This window comes from Nipponia nippon, unplaced genomic scaffold (genome assembly GCF_047370975.1).
Source record: "Nipponia nippon isolate SJK-2023a ecotype South Korea unplaced genomic scaffold, ASM4737097v1 scaffold_28, whole genome shotgun sequence".
NCBI classification, from domain to species: domain Eukaryota; kingdom Metazoa; phylum Chordata; class Aves; order Pelecaniformes; family Threskiornithidae; genus Nipponia; species Nipponia nippon.
In genome coordinates, this window is record NW_028262345.1 from 4,375,013 (window position 1) to 4,393,051 (window position 18,039).

The window sequence follows — 18,039 nt, forward strand, 5'->3', positions numbered from 1 at the left end:
CAATTAAAACAAATATTTAGGATTTCTTCTAAATGAAGTGGCCAAGTCCTCGGAAGGAAAGTCTGGCGGTTCTGAACAGGATAAAGAGGCCTCCCTTGCTCTCATGACAGATACAAATAGTGCTAAGATTCAAGGAGTACAGAGGTCATATATGTCATTAAAATAAAAATCATACTGGACCTAAATTAAAATAAAAAAGAACTATAGAAACTCTAAAAAAAAAAAAAAAAATGAGAGAAAGAATACTGGCTGTGCTCCTGGGTAGAAGGCACATCCTCTCCCTTCTGTTTGGCTTAGATCTTATAGTGATAGGCAAGGCATAAAAGATAGAGGTTATTCAGTTACGAGGGATGCTGACTTTGACTTCACATTTCCTTTACAATGTGCCACAGGGCACCTACTCTGCACCTGGAGAAAAACTCCATCCTGGCCCAGACTGGGTCATTTTCCTACTTTCACCTGAGCTTTTGAGGGCAGTATCTCTTGCAACGGGGCTTGATGTTTCCTGAGCTTCCTTCTAGTGCTACCACCATGTTAAACAAATGCATATGCTTCCTGCAGTTCCTTGGCAGTCCTTTGAATATCTCCTATGTGGTAATGATGAGAACTGGCATGCCACTGTGCAATCCAATGGTCTCACACCCCAACAGAGCTCAGCTGCAGGTCATATGTTCCCCTCTGAACCATATTTTCTGATGAAAACCTTTTTGGCTGCAGCCTTATAACCAGCTTGAGTTAAGTCAACAAGACAGAGGAAAGGACTTGGCCAAGATGACATGGCAAATTGGTAGTGGAGCTGGGACTGGAATGGGGTCTCTTGACTCACGGGTGTGTCTTCATTGTGGTGGCTGATGAGCACAGTACGAATGCCAACCCATCCTATTGATGACACAAAAACCTTCATCAGCTCATTTGTGTCTGATGAGCAGAGAGAAGTAAGGAAGCTAACTCCCCTATGAATATTGCAGTGTTGCACATCACAGAGATAATCCTGAGGCTCCCCAATGGAAGCACCTCCGGGGTGTCAGACCTTCCCAGTCGTGCATCCATCCTGTATCTGAGACGTGTCAGCAGCTGTAAACTGTATCTTTTGTTTCACCTTGATCCAGAGAGGAAGGACTGGCTTTAAGCAGTGGATGCTGTTGAGACCCCGTAACTTAATGTGATATGGTTTTGGCTATAGTTACCTGGTGTTGTGTACTGGTGCTGCCTACTGAAGAGGGGACATGTGAATTGCTCTGTCTCTCTGCGCTACTCTCCCTTTTTAAGCTGTGCTGTAAAAAGGAGTGTGGGACCTCCTTTTTTTTCTGCTGGCGGGGTTCTGGCTATCATTCTCTGTGGATGGTTTCTAGACACACATTCCTTTGTTTAGGAAGACCCTGTATTATGTTGACACAGCAGCATGTGGCACTGGAAAAGGAAATAGAAAAGGCTTTTGAACACAAACTGGACTAGCGTTAGAAGAATGCAGGGGTTTGCAGACAGCCCTGCTCCCTTTCAGGAAGAAAGATGATTAAATATTAGGGAGCAGTTGAAATAAAAAATTCAGATCTGCATTTCTGCTTTCTGAAGAACGTGGGGCAGGAAGCTCCAGTGATTTATTCCACTTGTAGGGCAGAGTTACCAAAGCGGGCTCTGTATTACTGCAGTGAGGTTCCTCAGGTAGAGTCCACCAGGGCACTGTATGGATATTGTGGGTACTGAGAACAGGGAAATGCTGGAAGCTCTTCGGGTTCTTTGCCTTGTTCTTGCATTGCGTCACTTTGTGATGCAGTAAGTCCCGCTCCCTAAGCCTCAGGTTCTCCTCTGGGAATATTAATGCGTATTGGTAAAGTGCTTTCAGGGCTTGTCCATGAATTTGCAAAACACAACAGAATTGTCAAAAAAATCTGTGGTTTGGTTCCAAGTCAATAATTTCCCACCCCCTCAGGACCATGTCTTCAATCAAAACACATCTGTTGCAATCAACATAGCTCCATCAGTTTATAACACCTATGTCAGAAGTTTATTTAAGCTGTTCCGCTGATCTCTGTTTCCCAACTTGTTTCCTAATGGATATTCCATGAAATACGCCTCTTGAATGCCCTGCACATTCGGGGCTCTTCCCTGGGATTCCCAAGCATAGATTTAATTCCTTGTCTTGCTGCAAACTCCCCATAGGTCTGTGCACAAAAACAGCATTTATGCTTTTACTCGGGACTCGTATGCACCGTTTCCATATTTACGGCTTAACTGTTGCTGCAACTCAGCTGAGGCACACAAAATAACCGTACAAGCACTCAGGCTGGTGTGATAACAGGGAGATTTGATTGTGTGTCTGAGCCCCCAGTGAAAGCAGCATGAAGGGACATTTTACACTGTCTTAAAAGTCCTTTTAGAAGAACACCATAGGGTAAAAGAGCCTTACAGTGTACGAGAATTAGGTTTAATCTCTCTGTGCCGCAGCTCTGCAACTATAAAATGGAGATAACTGGTATTTTTTATGTGGCTTTGCCAGCTCAGGTTATAAGAACTTTCAGGCTAGGCACCTAGTATCTCTCTCTCGATGCAGAGTGCCCAGCAGGACCGTGCCCCAGCTCCACGTGGTGTACCCAGGCGTGATTGCAGTACAGGGAAGGGGCGCAGAATTTGGTCAACGCTGTGGGCTGCCCCGCAGGCCCCCAGGTCTCGCACTCTGCTCTTTGCTTCCCAGTCCTGATTTGTTTATCTCTTGGGGGGCCTTTCTGGTTTTAATTCCATTGTTCCTCACCTGGGAATTTCAGGCTATTATTTAATTTCCTTCCAGGTTTCAGCCCTTCCCCCTTGCCTCCCAGGTCTCCCGCTCCATCGCCAACCCCATCCCCTCAGAGAAGGCGGTTTACTTTTCTGCCCCTCTGTGTGAGTCAGTTTTCGTTGGCTCTTGCAGCATCTCCTCTTGTCAAGGCATTATCCAGTGGGGAGCCTGATTATTTAGATTCCTCCAGTTTTCCCTTTTAATATATCTTCTCTGTGTCCTGCAGCCTGACCCCTGCCAAAGGACCTGCGATGAGGGTTGTTTCTCCCAGTCTGAAGCCCTCCCCCAGCTTCCCTTTCATCTGTGTTTTCTAAGAGGTCTGTCCTTCAGGCAGCAAACTCAGCGAAGGGTTTGGGGCCTCCGAGTCCACCGCCGGATCCCTCCCCCATCACCTGAGAAAAGGCAAAGGCAAAAACCACTTCCAGGGCCACTCCTGGCAGGGGGTGGGGAATAGCTGAGCCCAGCAAGGGAAAGGAAACCATTTAATCCCCTTTTTTTTAATTTGTGGCATAGTTCCTAGCAGACTGTAGGTGCTCTGGGCCAGATCCTGTGCTGTGCTCTGCAGCTTTCTTTTTGGGCAGCAGACCTGGGAGAAGTGAGGAGGGGGTCCCTACAAACCAGAAAGCAGATGCTGTTAATGCAGTGCTAGCCCAGCTTGGGTGTGAGCTGCCCGCGCTGGACGTCAGCACCCGGGAGCGCAGTCTGGACTGGCCCTTGATGGGTCCAGTATGCCCAGCGTCCAGAGGGACCAGTCTGAAAGCCCGCATGGGGACCTCAGGGCGCCCCTCGTGGGAATCAACAGGAGACGCCGGGTAATGCGATTTGATTCCCTACTCCATAGAAATATTATGTAGTACTTCTCAGCCACCGATCTCCAGGGGTTTTGCATAGCAAGGCATGGGTGGTGCTGGTGTAGTGCTGAGGTGGAAACAGAGGTAGGCTATCCAGGATTGCTGCTGAGCACGTGAACCCAGTGCTTGCAAATCTCTGCAAGCGCAGCACTGTAGAGAATGAATTCACTCCAGTGACATTTGCATTTTGAGGAACTCGGGGAGGCTTCTTTAACGGAGGGTGCACATCTGGACACCTTTCCTATTCGAAGTGGTACAACTGTCGTCTCGCTGAATTCATCGCGTTGTCCCCTGCTTTCACGTGCCGCTCGGAGCTCCCACAGGGAGGGCTGACACCAGCTGCAATTGTCGAGATACTCGGAGCAAATCCCCCTGTGATCTATATGATGGAGAGCATATGCACAGCCCAGGATCTGAAGGAAATCACCTCCCATATGAAGAACACAAGCATGTTCTCCTAGCTCTCTGCCAGCGTTTTCTTTTAGAGAAAAAGGAGACCCTTGAAGGTCTCCAAGCTCTAAACTAAAAATAAATAAAATATTGCTAGACTGTGTTTAGCAAAGATAATATCGAACACAGAAAAAGAGAGAGGGAATGAAGGAAAGATATATCTACTGGAAGCTTATTGAGGGTTTCTACCCAGAGAGCAGGGCGCTAAATGTTTTGATGGGTGGTTCCCTGTTCGTGGCTCAGGTAATGTATAAACCACACGTAATCCACCAGTGCGCTAGTGCTTGTACTGAAACCTGGTCCTACCAGAGCCCAAGCTGAAAGGCAGGTAGATGGAAAGAGGGTGTTGTCCACATAACATTGCTTGTTATTCTTGAGACGGGTGCGTATTCTCAAATAAGTGTTTTCAAATATGCTTCCAGACCAGGGCAAAATAGCGGCTGATGGCATTAGATCCTTCTTTAGCTCATACCTCTGGCACTCCTCTTTGCTGCATTATGCGAGAGATGGATGATTTGATCTTAGGAAATTGTCTTGCGGTCAGCCAAGCTATAGGAGCCAGAGCAGACGGGAAAATCTCTCCTTTAATGTCTGGGTATCACTCTATGATCAGAGCCAACTGCAGTAACCTTGTGTGGGGACAAAGGTACCGTTCAGCTTGCGTGGCCCACCAAGACCTGCAGCTTGACGTTGGTGCTAAGAACTACCATTAACAACTCTGACTTGGTTTAGTTTTTCTTAATCCAGCCTTCCAGCAGTACAGAGCAAAACCTTACTCTTGCAGAGAGCTACCTCCTTTGGAATCAGCCAGCACTGATCTAGCAATTGCCATGACTTGTCATTCCCCGTCCTATCTATCAGGCAGCACAACATGATGCCTCAGCCAGGGAAATTCAAAAAGAAGCAGTTTTCTGTCGGCTTCAATTTGCCAATAAAGAGCGAGAGACACTTTGAAAACAGGGCTTTAAATGACTGTATTCTCGATGAAAACTTCTTTTATAAAATGTAATGGGACATTTCTCTCGGAGGAGTGCAGGGCCAAAAACGTAGTTAAAAATATTTCCCCTTTTTCTCTACCATCATCCACCCTTCCCCTCCCAGGCCAACAATACCATCAGATTTTTGGCTCTGCTGAGTGTCAAGGGAGAGTCCTGCATTGTTCCTCGCCTAGGGATGAGGCCCAGCATCCATCAAAGTCCAAGCATCTGAGCAGTCCCACTGACACTCGCCCCTGCCCTCGATGACATGCAAAGGAGAAGTTATTAGTATTGAGCAACAGCTCTTCATTGATGTTTTCAGGGGGAGCGGCTAGGAGGGGCAAAAGAAAATGTTCATCCATAGCTAGGACTGTTGCAGCTAAAATCTTATAAATCCTTCCACGTCCTGCATGCCCTGCTATTCCTTTGAATTGCTGAAGTTAGTACCGCTCAGCCGAAGTGAAGGTTGGGACTGACGATGAGTATGTTGCAGCTATGTAAGTTCCATGCCTCTGTTAAAATGCATCTGTATTATCCCCGATATGTTACTTTTTTAAACATTTGGTTCCAGGAGTACAACAGCGCTGTCATATGGTTTCAAGTAAGCCCCATGCTTCTCCAGGCCAAAGACTGCAGGCAACTGATGTTACAGGAAGCAGAGATTTGACATCTGGATCAAAACTGCAATGTAGTTAAGTTACCTTCAGGTTTAAAATCTCCCCTGACATTAACCTCACCCTTGACAGTTACCATCTTGCCTCTCTCTTACCTGTCTGAGCAGTGCTGTAAATATAGCTTTCTGGATGATTCTCAGCTCCTCCCCCCCCATTTTTATTTATTTCTTTTTAACCTCCATAGCGATCTCAGCCTGGGAATCTTTATCAGAAAGCACACAGCAGCCCTGGCCTATCTAGCATCTCTCTCATGCTGTGAAGATCTCAGTCCTTACCTCTTGCTTTGCTAGAAGTGCCTGTCTCATAATCTGCCAGGAAAATGACTCCTGTCTCCAAATGCAACTTTGCTAAAGGCTTGAGCAAAGCCCTCTGCAATAGCCGTTGAGATTCTGCCCTTAATGCTGCAGGGTGCTCCCTGGCACTGACTTGTCCTGTCTCTGGCCAGTCTGTGCTCCAGAGCGCAGTGGGAAGAAACGTCCTACCGGCTCATGTGTTAGGAGAAGGGGAAGAATCCTTTCTCCCTGGTCTTCTGCAGTGTGCAAGGTGTCTAACTTTAGATTTGCATTGTGAAAACTGTGGAGCTGTCTGCATCCCTTTTAGTCTTATGTTTATCTGGTAGATAGCGAAGTGGGGGAGAGCCTGCGAGCAGGATGATTCAGCAAGGGGAAAGGCAGGAGTGAATGAGAAGATAGGCTGAAGCCACCGCTGGGGTAAAAGGAACAAGGCATCCCTGATTTGGGGAGATTTTTGTCATGTTGAGAATCTGGCCTGGTGAACAGCACAGCAGTGATTATTTTCTAACACACAGAGCACATATTAACTCAGCGTTCAAAATTCTTTATTTTCCTTGGCATAGTGAGAAATGAGACCTAATATGGCAATCATACATAATACATGAAACAAGCAAAAAGACATAAAGCAAACAAAAATGAGATCAAATGCACAGGATACACAGCAGTACAGGGCAACCCACCACTTGTCTGCTGCTGCCAACAGCAATAAGAGCAGCTCTCCTCCTGCACCTTTAAACACAGGATCCCCAAGCATGTTGTAGAAAACACAACTAAATCAATTAGCCTCTCGGTGCCGATTTGAAGGAAGAAAAGGGGGAAATGTTTGCTCACCTCCCGCAAGGAGAAAAGCCATCATCCCTAGGGGCAAACATAGCCTCTGTGTAACCACGCACAGCATGGCTGAATGGGTGTTTAAGCCGGGTGCTGGAAGGCTCTATCCATGCTGCCTAACTCAGATTCCAACAGTAGCTGTGAGGCACCTAGTTTGCTGCTATAATCAATAAAGAGAGGAAAAATGCTCCAGAAGTCTGTTTTAAGCCAGACTTTTACCCTGGCCCTTTGGCAGAACTGTTTTCTCTCTATGGGCGGTGGTGTCTATAGTTAGGGATTGTAGGGCTCTGCCATGGATTCAGCTGCAGATGTGGGGAGGGAAATATGCTCTTCCTTAGTGCATGGGCCTTCTTGAAATTGTCTGAGCTGGCCTGAGGACAGTCAGCTTGACAGGGTTTGGATGAGGATCTCTTTTTCCTATCTCTGTGTTTGGTGCCTCCCCTTGTCCTGCGTCAGTTTACCAAGAAACGATGAGTGGCGGAGACCTGGTCAGCTCTGTGTGACCATCAGTTACGCAGGCTCTGGTGGTCTTCTGAGCATACCCAGAGAGAAACGTGGGTCGTCTTTAAATAATCCAGGTAAAAGAATATGCCAAACCTTGCAGAAGGTATTAGAGCTCTGTTGACTTTAACGATCTGAGTCCCTAAAGAATACTCTTGTCACTCTTGGATTGTATGTAAGCTGTGAGGGACGTGTGTGTTGGAAAAAAGTTTGAGAAGAAATATAATCTTGAAAGGGTGTTTAGCAAAATGAGGGAAGTCAAAGTATTTCTTGAGCCTTCTTTGTTTAATCACTACATTGTGATTTTTTTCCCCAGCAGCATGCAACACATCTACCATCCCCCTACACACACGCATGCACACACATACACTCTGCACCAGGGCAACTGCTCTGAATTTTATTGGAAAAATATAAAACGGCTTTGCATTCTTACCTTTATTTCAAGACCTCCTACAAGAAACAGGAAGGGTAAACATGAAAGATCTGTTTCCTTTAAATCGTGAGTGTGGGGGAGTTTTCCTGTAGTGAAAGGACTGTTTTGAGAAGCCCTAAATGCTTTTGAATTGAATACATAGAAGTAATGTACACACGGTTTGAATTTACAGTTCTGGGTCTCCTATCCCCCTCCATATGAATCCTATAAGTCAGACGTGTTGCTACAGTGATTCCCACCGGGAAAGTCTGGACCTAGACTAGGAACAGCTGTAGATCTACAATCCACCAAAGTCGGCTTCTGAAACAGATATGAATTATTGGTTCAGTCAGATAAATATGGCTTTGCCTTTCCCCCACAGGCAACCACATATGGCACTTGGAAAGAATTAAAACCTTTACCCTTGGCCAGGTCTGGTTAAATAATGGCTCTTTCTTATACTTTCCCCCTCTCTCCATTTCCTCTCATTCATTCTTCTTTCAATTTTCCTTTCATGATCTTTTTGGCACCAGTATCCGAAATGTCACCTCCTCAAAGTGACCTTGAATTTTACAGTGTCACCTACAGGGCTGCGGGAGCACAGGCAGGCAGACGTATGGGAAAAAATGTAGTTGTTATTCAAGGGGGATGGAGCTCTGAAAAGAGAAACAAAACCACCTTTCTGCCTCTCAGCGTGGCCACGTTGAGTCCAAAAAAGCCTCCAAGGCTGCAGCTGTGCTATCAGCTGAATGCAGGCCTGCCCTGGAGCCCAAATTCGCCCACCATACCTGGCACATAGGCACGGGAGGATGCTCCGACACCCTTCTCGGGGGGCAGAACTTGCGTCCTCTCCTATGTCAGCAGTGCCGATGTAGATGTATTGGCTTTTTAGTGTCTCTGTGTTATGGCTTGTGTTAAACTGCTCTAAAAGGGAGGACCAGCAGTCTGAGGCTGAAGCATCACGGAGAGACACGGGATGTGAGGGTTCAGCTGCTGGCTTTGCCATGAGCAGCACTGCACTGAGCCGTCCCTGCTCTCCCGGCCTCTTCTCCCTTCCCAGGCCCCTGTGCTGCTGGTGTATGCGTGTGAGGATCTCCCCTCCAAATCCAGGGCACGCAGGTGCAGAATGGCATCCCTTAGAGGAGGATTCAACCTCATAGCTAAGAAATGGCCTTACCTGTGTGTCTCTTGGGGTCCCTGATAGCCCCTCCTCTCTCTCTGCCCCTCTTTTCTACCCTTAGCCATTCATTCATTCAGCCTCACAAGCTTGAAGAGGCTGCCCCCCAACCAAGCCCTCCGCTAGGTTTAACCCAGTTCTCTTCCTAAAGCTACTTCATGGGCTTTAAAAATCTGGAATTAAGAAACCTGTAACTTGCTGCTTTATCTCATTATCTCCTGTTTTGCATTTTAATGTGCCTGCTCTAAAAAAGACCTCATTGATATTCTGGTTCGGCATGTGTTTGTTTGTGTCTCTTGGGAAAATTGGCTACAGATATTACTAAGTCAAAAACACACACAGGAGAGTTTGCTGCATATTTTCCTTTCCTTTTTTTCCTTCTTTGAAAGAAGATGTTATTTTCTTCACCTTCTTGAATGGCAAGTGAATTGAAATGGCAGAATTTTGAGACAGCTTGGGATGTAGGATATAATCTACTGATCTTGAAGATGTGTCTCCAGCTCTGCGGCCGTAGCTCCTGGATTCCTCCTCCCCCTCTGCAAAAGGATCTCAGGATCCTGCTCTGAAATACAGGTCACTGTGTCTGGCAACCTCCTACACCTTCCCATTCCTGTGGTCCCTTCTTCCTGAAGTCCCAAAATTCACAGTGCAAGCAGGGACAGTCCAAATGGCCAAAAGCAGCCCTTGGGAACCAAAGGATAGTGTTGAACCTAAGATGACCCCAAAGGCTGGTGTTTCTTGCTATGCAGCCAGCCCAGGAGGGTGGCACTGGGCAGGAGCGCGCCCATCGGAGCCTGTGGGCTTCTAAATGTGGAGCGTGCCAGCCCCGCAGCGTGTGGCAGCCTCGTGTGGATGGATTGGCCCCAGTTCGTCCGTGGGCAGCGCGTGAAGCGGCTGCGTGGGCAGAGGGCGGCGCCTTGCACAGCAGCATTGCCCTGACTCCTCAGCAGCTCCTCGGCAGCTGTGCCGAGCTCAGTGCGGTTGCTTCTGGAAAGGTACGGGTGACTTAATTTGGATGGCTTGCTTTCTACTAGTCACTGCTCCAGCAAGATGTTGGCAGAGCTTTTTTCCTCCCTCTTTTGAGGTGCAAAATTAGCTTTCTGCCCTTGCGCAACCATTAAAGATCCCTCTGGTGCTCCTCTCGAATGGTCATTGAACTGTTATGGTCCTGACAAGTTTCCACTGCGTAACTGCTGTTTCCTGCTATAATCCTATGGTTAGGAGGTCTTAGGATGGGAGGAATAACCCTCTGGAGGTAGCAATGCCTCTCCACTGACTAGAGAGGGAGTTTAAATAGCTACTTCAGGCTAGATATTGAATTTTTTAGGTGAATAAAAATTAGATGAGGTGAACCCCAGCTTGGCTGCTTGGGAAATCAGTGTCAAGCAAATCTTCAAACAGATTTTTTAAAAAAGCAGTCGTTTTCAATGTGTCCTCAAGAATCATAAATGATACAATATCTACCATCAGCCTGGGACTTGGCATACAAGGACTTCTTGATTGTATCTCCCCGGTTTTTGGCACTGCATTTTGTACAGGTGGCATCTTTGTGGTGGGAGGGGAGGATATACGTTAATAAATGAGGAGGCTCTGAGTACGTGTGAATGGGCCTCGGAACTATGGCAGCTTTAGGGTTTACCTGGGCAGGGGATGATTTAGTAAGCCCTGCCATCACACAAAGGTCTTAGGCTGGATAATCCAGGAGAGGCATCTTCCCACCCAAAAGATATTGTCATCTCTAGTTATCCTCCTTGTGTATCGCACTGCGATGCTCTGGCATAAGCAATGAATGCCATTCCCGTTACGCAAGAGCCCGGGTCCATCCTGCTGACTGCAGCCAGGGTCCAGGTGTCTCTTGCAGGCTCTTGCTGCTTCTGCTGCTCTTTTTGTGGCTTTGAGTGATGCCACGAACTCTTCTGGCAATCTCCCCGTCTCCCCAGAGTTTGCTGTACATCAGTAGCAAATAAAGGTATTTCTGAAAAGTTTCTCTCTCAATTTCTACAGCACTTTGCCTTTTGTGAATTGGAGCAGCGAGCAGCTCAGTATTGCTAATGGCAAAGACTGCAGTGAAGCATTTTTCATCTTCATTGCTCTTCAGGGGCTCAGTGTAGGACACTAAGCAGAGACTTTTCATATGGAGTTTGAACTGGGGCTGGATTGTGTGTACGCACTCCGCAGCACAGTGCGTTCAGATCTCTTGCGTGTCAGATAAAAGCGCCTTCACCTGCACTTACAGTGCTTGCTACACTACAGCCACCACCTCAAACCTCTCCTGGGAGATGACAGTATTGAACAGAATCGTGTCCCAGTGGTCAGGGTCTGTGCATTTATCGCAGATCTCTGCGCCCGCAGGCATCCTCTCTGTCCTTGTGCTGTGTCACTGAGGCCTGAAGTTTTTTCAAAGGTAGGCGGCTCATTTTACTGTCCCGCTTTCTGGACTCCCAAAGCTGAGGCACGAATAAGACCTGCTTTTAGAAGTACGCTCATCAATTCCTCAAAATTAGGCTCCTTTATGGCATCTCAGCTATTGGAATATAGGGCTCCCTCTCCCCATGGCAGTATTTCCCTGTGGCGATAACTTTCCCTGTGTGACCAACATGTGGTGTACCGATGGGTCTGCGTGGGGCAGGTGGGACGCGGACCTGCTGGAGGCAGGCAGGGAGCACCCGTAAATCTCGGCAGCATCTTGCCAGCCCCCAGCCCACACCCGGGTGCACGTTTTGAGCTGATCTCCGACAGCAGCTTACCCACAGCCACCGCAACCCATCCCAGCACGCCCTTCCCAGACACATGGATCTATGTGAGGCACTGCTGTAATCTAACATTTCATTGCCGGTATTTCTACCTCTTAGGCATGCATTTAAGTGTTGTAGGTGCTTTTTTTTAATGATATTTTTATTTTCTTTAAGTTTTCCGATATTTCCAGTGGGACTACTGAAGCCAATGCCTTTCTTTTTCACCTTGCACTGCTGACCACCCCAACACAGTAGCCCCTGTCAAAACTGCAGTGAGCAGGAGTGGCTTTCAGGGGACGGCTGTGCAAGGGAAGAAATGGCACTGTTGCCAGATGCTCCAGCGAGCAAACAGTTTCGGAGCCCTGTGATTTCCCCCTGCTGTATAGCAGAGGCTGCTGCTGTACAGAGGGCTCCCGACAGCACCGCAGCCATGCACTTAACTGACTTTAAAAGGGACTGAGGTGAAGTAACCCTTCTTTCTTTATTTTTTTAAATACCCTGTGGTGCTGAACTGAAATTGCAGCTAGCTTCTATTTTCAGAGGCCTCGGTAAGAGAATGTTTTTATCTGGAGATACAATGACTGTCGCCCTGTAGCCTGCAGTTCCCATGCTGGTGCTGCCAGGACCCATGAATGCGTGCTTTATGAGCTGCTCTCGCAGGTGTTCGGGGGGCATGTAATCACTAATGAATAGTAGGGAGACATAGAAACTCGAGGCAGGCTCTGGCACAGGCAGCTAGGCCAGGCTTTTTTCATTCGGTGAGAAAGGGGGAAAAAAAAAGTACAGTGCCTTTCCTCTGCTCCCTTTGCATACTTGACTGCAGAGAGCTCTCCCAGCCTCTGCCGGACTAGCTAGTTACCAGCTCCGTTTATACCGACACAGATGTAAATTTGGCTGTAGAATTCAATGTGCTTTTTTTTTTTTTTTTTTTTTTTTTTTTTTACCTCCCTCGGGGAGATGCTGACTGTAGAAATCCTGAGCTGCTGGAGTGGAGCATGGAGTTTGCAGGAGCTTGTCTTTAGGATTTGGCTCAGGATTTTGTGCTTTATGCTCCTTGTTATCTTTGTGCCAGGGCTCATGCATAAAATAAGTCAGGAACAGTGACTGCAAGATGAGTGCAGTCCTCGGTATAATTTGGAATGTGTGTGTTATGGATGGGGCCTATTATGATAATGATGATTAATTCACCATTAAGCCTGTCTGATACTTCCCCTTCTACAACCCTATGATGACCATAAAAGCTTGCATGGTAATGCATAGGCACAAAGGGAGGTGGATTGAGTTGCATGGGCAGTTTGAATTTTGGCATGCTGGGCTTTCAAATGCTTGACTTTGCAGCCAAATAACGTGCTCGTAACAAAGTTGTGTGTCACGTGGAAAAAAAAATAACACCACCACCAAGCAGGTTATATTTTAAAAAGGGAAAATGTCCGTCTGTAATTTTCTGAAGCTTCCACTTTTAACTGTTCTAACACAACAGGTCAGTAAAAGAAGGGAAGTCAGTCCAGTTTATTTTCTGATTCTCAGAGCTGGAGTCTTTGGATCAAGTGATTTAAGCCCTCTTGACTTCTCAGACAGCGCAGAGGTGACAGACACCCAGCAGTCACGCACCATGTTTGCTCAGGGCTTGAGCCCCGACGGCTGATCTCTCGCGCCGCTGATAAGCTGCCTCTCGCTTGGGCTCTGGTCTGGAAGGGAGAAATGGCTCTTTGAGCCGGGAAAGGCCAGTGTGCCAACACAATTGACTTTGAGTCTTTTGGCTTGGAGAACCTGAGCTCCAACTCGGCTACGGCTACTGCAGGTGGGGTGGACGCGGCCACTGACTCCTGATGGCAGAGCTGCTCGGTCTCAGTGTGCCTGCAAAATTTGGGTGCAGGACCTGAATGTGAAGCCAACTACCTGCCAAAGTGGTAGAATTTCTCCTGGGAAAACTCCCAATGATTTCTGTTTATTATTTTTGTTGTTACTTAAACATTCTCTGGAAGAGAATAGCCCCCAAGTTATGATTACTTCTATCAGTTGGTGTCAAGTTAACAGTTATCTATAAAGCAACACATCCTTAAGCTTAAAAGGAAGACACTATTTTGGAAAACTATTAATATTCAGGGTGTGCAGCCTAAGCCAGTGTTTTTAGTTGTGCTCATATTTTTCATTGCCTTTCTTTTACACCTCAAGGACACATTTATGATCTCCTCATGGTATTTCACTTCTGAGGTGATGGCGATGCCTTGAGAAAAAACAGATCTCACATTAATTTGGCCCCTAAAGCCATTAAAGTGCTTGTGGAACAGGGAAATGTGAGTACAGTTCTTAGACACTTGGCTATATTTATCAGGAATTTGCCATTTTGTGCTTTATATCTGCAGTACCAATATATGCAAAGGCTTAGTATTGGGGTAGCACATGTTTTCTTTAGAAATAAAAGGAGAGTCAAGCACTCCCTATGCTCCTGGAAGTAGCATCCCTGAAGGATTTGTTCATGACATAAAAATCTAGGATACTGTCTGAACATGCCAGAGAAAATAAAACCTTCATTGCTTTGTATATGTTTGCAAGTAGGGTTTTACCCTCCAGAGGAGGAAGCAGAAATGCCGAGGTGGTCTGCCAGTAAATGAGGATAATTACTGATGAAGCATGATAACATTCTGCACTGGCAGGCTACATTTCACACTAGGCTCTTCTAGTACTGGTCTGGTGGTGTTGTCTTCTCTATGGCTGAGGGAAACGAGCAGGGAGGATGCTCAAGATTAAAGATCATCTGTAGAGTTAGTGGCATAGTAGCAAAGAAAATCATCAACTCCCAAGTGCCAGAACATGCTTTAACCAACAGGAAACACAGCTTTTTGGTTCGAAGATGACTCTCCAGCTGGTTTTGCTGTGCTCTTCGAGCACTTTGCGAGCAACGATGCAGCACCTGTAAAATAGGAATTACCCCTGATTTACATGAGGGGAAAATGAATCACGCAGGGAGGAGAACACCACGCCTAACTGCAGCTCTCCAGAAGTCAGGTGTTGGTTTGAGGCGATAGTCTAGGCTCAGCTCAGGAGCAAGGAGACAGACCCTTGCAGGAAGCAAGTTATCCCAGCCGAGATCCTGGTAGGTTTCATCACCCTCCAGAAATGTCCATCTCCACTGAAGGCCATGTTTGGGGGGAGCATGTGGACAAAAATGCTGGAAGAGGGGGCTGAGGCACTGTTTTGGGGTGCCTCTGGAGCACGATGGGCTCTGGCGCTCACACATGAGATGCGGTTACAACTAGGGTGGCTTGACCAAGGCCAGACATGGGAATTGTGGGAGGCTGAAGTCACTGTGAGGGTACAGCTACTAGCCCCCTCTGTCTTGACATGGAAGCAGTATTACTCTGTAGTTTGTCACAATCATGGCTTTTCAGTATCTCATTTCTGGAAAAAAAAGCCCAACAAGCAAAGACAGCCAACCTTCGGTTCAGAGAAAAATGAATTTCCCTAACCTGAATGGTGCACCAAGTCTTTGCTAAAATTTAGTATTTTGCATTTGTTTTCCAGAAATCTTGTGTTTATCTGAAAAAGGTGATTGTGTATCCCCCCACACGCACCTTTTTATCTTTGGCAGGCTAAACAAGTCCAATTACTTCTAGCTTTTCTTGTACATAATTTTCCCAGGATGTGGGCACCCTTTCTGAGCCCCTCTGGAGGGTCTCCACTTTTCTGCAAGCTCAGCGCCTTAAGCTAGATTTAGTGCTGTAGCTGAATCCTCCCCAGTTAGGATGAGAGCAGAAATATTCCTCCGTGTACCCAGCAGGCTCTGCCCCACCAGGCTTGTCCACCCCAGCGTTGTATTATTGACTTGTGTTCAGCTTGTTATCCGCTCTGCCTGCAGGGTCCTCTTCTGCAGAGCTCCTAATCAGCCTGGGGCTTATTTATGCTTTTGAATATGCTTGCCCATGTCCAGTATCTTGTACTTATATACCAACTGGATTTCATCCAGTTATTTCAGATGATTCTCAATTTATCCAGATCATTTTGAAGGCTAATTCTGCCCTTAACATACTGGCGGTCTCCCCCAGCTCTGTGTTGTCCACAAATTTAATAAACGTACTTTCTGTCAAGGTCATTACGGAAAATGTTGACTAGAAACAGGAGCTCAACAACTGCTTAAGTTCAACACCCACCATGCAAAAATTTCCCCAAATCATGCTGGTCTTAGCATCAGGGGAATGTAACTTCTGCCTGGAAAATCACCAGCTAGCAGCTCTCCCAAATACTTCCAGTTCTGCTTTGTTGTCAGATCTGTGTTTCACCTTAAAAAAAAAAAAAAAAACAAACCAAAAAAACTCCCCCATATGACTGAAGTATTTTGAGATTTTTAAATAGCACCTTTCCACTTACAAGTAATGGGACTGCATATGTACTTAAGATGACATTTTCATTCATAAAGATTTCAGAATCCACCACAACTCTCACTAGCATATTTTACTACCTCCAGAGTGGGGTATAGCAGCCATTTTAATGATGCCCAATTTAAATTTGCACATGATTCACTTAAGTCGTGGGTTTATAATTCTGTGGAGTTACAAAGTTCTTGTTCTGTAATCAGTTGCTTCCTAACTTGAAGTCATCTCAAATTATAAATTGCTTCTCTAACCAATGCAAAATACGGCAGCATAATATCATGATTGATGCTATAGAGAAAACTCTGGTACAGTTTGCATGCTATCAAATATAATCCTGGTGCAGGTGGGTGACTGAAGCATGGGGTAAATGCAGTTGATTAGATATTTTGTCTCATTCAGGATCCTTTTCTGCGAGCACTATATGACTAAATGCATATTGCATGAGGGGCCTGTTCCAAAGTCCATTGAAATGAACTGAAAGACTCCCGTTTCCCTCGGCGTGCTTTGGATCAGGGCAAAGACGCTGTCAGGCAGACAACAGAGATGTTGCGTTTCGGCTTGTGGAGACTGTCTCTTCTAATGACAAAAACAAATGTTTTGTCCATGATGTATGGAGCTATTAATGACAGTAATTCCTCTGAGAGCCGATGATTTGCAAATATTGAATATATTTCAGTTTTACAGGGGAGCGGTAGAAACTGAAGTATGGAAAATTAAAGGAGACGGCCAGGTCCTTAGAGAAGAGCTAGAGCCTTGACCTCTGCTATACCCTAAATACGCAGCGATCCTTATCCTAGTAGCATTGTGGTGAGAACGTGGCTGCCATCATGTTCCTCGCTTCTAGCATCATTCCTGCTAGGGAAATGGATGTTCTTTTCGTCACGCATGCAGTGTGTGAGTCCAGCCAGGTTGCTGCTAGTCCAGCAAAGGCCACGGTAGAGAAGACCTTCAGGCCACACCAAACGGCGGTGTGCTCCAGGAACAGAGCAGGAAAAATTAAGTGTTGGTGTTTTCTGGGTCCCTTTAGAAGCCAAAGTGCCACGGCAGGGACAGTCCCAGCCCACGGCTGGCCCCCAGCAGAAGTCTTATCCCCTGCTTGTGTCCCAGCAGGGCTGCACCCTCAGCTGGCCTGACAGCGGGGCTGGGACGCAGGAATCCCTCCTGGAGACCAGACAGGAGGTGTGAGGGCAAGGAATTGCAAAGCTGAGTTTATTTTTTTTTTTCTGTGTTTTCCAACTACACCTGAGGGTTTTTCTGTTTTCCTTAGAAAAATCGCTTTATCTCGCTTGTATTTATTTGTTGCCAGTAATGGGAAAAGCACTGCCACCGGAACCAGGCTGTGTGCTGCTGCTGCTGCTTTGCAGAGGCTAAACCAAGGCAGAAAAGGCACGGGCAGCCAGGAGGGAAGGGGCATTAGTCGTGTTTTGTGGGGATCTTAAGCCCACAAATGAGACAGATACAGGAGTACTGTTGCCAAGCTAAGAAGAGAGTGCTTACCCCCACGACCATCTCGTTTTGCTTTAGTACCCCCAGCCCAAGACGGAGGGAGGGGTCCACTGCTGGGACCCGGGGAGAGATGCAAAGCGTTGGCGTTGTGCGGGGAGCCTGCAGCGCGGTGCCGGAGGCTGGCAGCCAGGTCTGCGACCCCAGCCGGCCATCCCTGCCGGCTGTGACAAACTGGATTTAGATGGGTTCCTGCCTCTGCTAAATTTTCATATTTATACGTGCAACATTTCTCCTTCTCGTGCCCCTTCTTCTTCCTCCTCTTGCCTTATATAGTCATGCGAGGCATGGCTTCAAGGAGCAGGGGCATCTTGCCAGAGCCTCCGACCTCCCCTGCCAACGCCAACTGCTCTCGAGCTGAAAATTTAGTCAGAAGTGCAGCTGTAATGTAACTATTTGCTGCATCATGAGACGTTGTTTGTGTAAATGCCCAGGAAAATAAATAAATAAAGTGGTGGGCACCTAGAGCATAATGCGAATCTGTAGCTG